The sequence below is a fragment of the Austrofundulus limnaeus genome, unplaced genomic scaffold, assembly GCF_001266775.1.
Source record: "Austrofundulus limnaeus strain Quisiro unplaced genomic scaffold, Austrofundulus_limnaeus-1.0 Scaffold698, whole genome shotgun sequence".
Taxonomy (NCBI): Eukaryota; Metazoa; Chordata; class Actinopteri; order Cyprinodontiformes; family Rivulidae; genus Austrofundulus; species Austrofundulus limnaeus.
The window spans coordinates 118,588-119,896 of NW_013953100.1; positions in this window are offsets into that span (position 1 = coordinate 118,588).

Below are 1,309 nucleotides of genomic sequence, written 5' to 3' on the forward strand. Positions count from 1 at the left end.
CCCGCTTTACAGCGGACGCTGCGCCAATCCGCCTGTCGATCTCCCGCTCCCTTCTTCCCCTATTCGTGAGCAAGATCCCCAGATACTTGACCTTGTTCTGCCCAAATAACTCTATTTTAGTCCACAGCACCTTATTCCAAAAAGAAGCTGGCTTGTCCAAATGTGCTTTAGCATAACTCAAGCAGCTCTGTTTGTGATGTGGGCGGAGAAAAGGCTTCCTCTGCATCACTCTCACATACAGCATCTCCTTGTGTAAAGTGTGCTGAATAGTTGAACGATGCACAGTGACTCCATCAGCAGCAAGATAATGCTGTAGGTCTTTGTTGCTGGTCTGTGGGTTGACTCTGACTGTTCTCAACGTCCTTCGCTTCTGTTTATCCCAGATTTKTCTTGGTCTGCCACTTTGAGCCTTGACTTGAACTGTGCCTGTGGTCCTCCATTTTCTCACAATRTTTBTCACAGTGGAGACTGAAAGCTGAAATCTCTGAGATAGCTTTCTGTATCCTTCCCCTAAACCATGACGGTGAACAATCTTTGTTTTCAGCTCATTTGAAAGTTGTTTTGAGATTCCCATGATGCCACTCTTCAGAGAAGATGCAAAGAGGAGAAAAACCTACAATTGCCCCCCTTAAATAACCTTTCTCAGAATTGGAGTCACCTGTATATGGAGGTCAAGGGTCACTGAACTTACCAAACCAAATTTAAGTTCCAATAATTAGTTCTAAAGGTTTTGAAATCAATAAAATGACAACAGTGCCCAATTTTATGCACCTGCCTAATTTTGTTTAACCAGTATTTGCACATTTTCTGTAAATTATAGAAACTTCATTTCACTTCTCAAATATCACTGTTTGTCCCCTATATGATATATTTAACTGATTTTTTTATCCAAGCAATCAATGATTTATAAAGGTAAATCAGGAAAATGAACAAAGCTGCCCAAACTTTTGCACCCCTCTGTTTATGAAATATTTTTTAAACTGGGACAATTCAGGACTTTCATGGACCTTGGGATAGAATGGACTTATCACTGACTCATTTTAAAAAGCAGTTTTTCTAATCATCCCAGTTCTAAGAGAATTTGTTCACAGTTTTCACGTGAATTTGTGAACAAAATTGCAGTAAGTCTCCGTATGCACACACTGCGGGTTTGAGATTGAATTTCAAGTCCTTTTCTTTGCTTCTGAGCACAACAAAATGTTTTTCATTACAGAAGCCTGTTAAAGTCTGTGTGGATTTACATTTAGCATTTTGTAGATTCGAGTTAAAGTGAACTGCACATACAGCTTGATTCATTTTAATTTTAGGG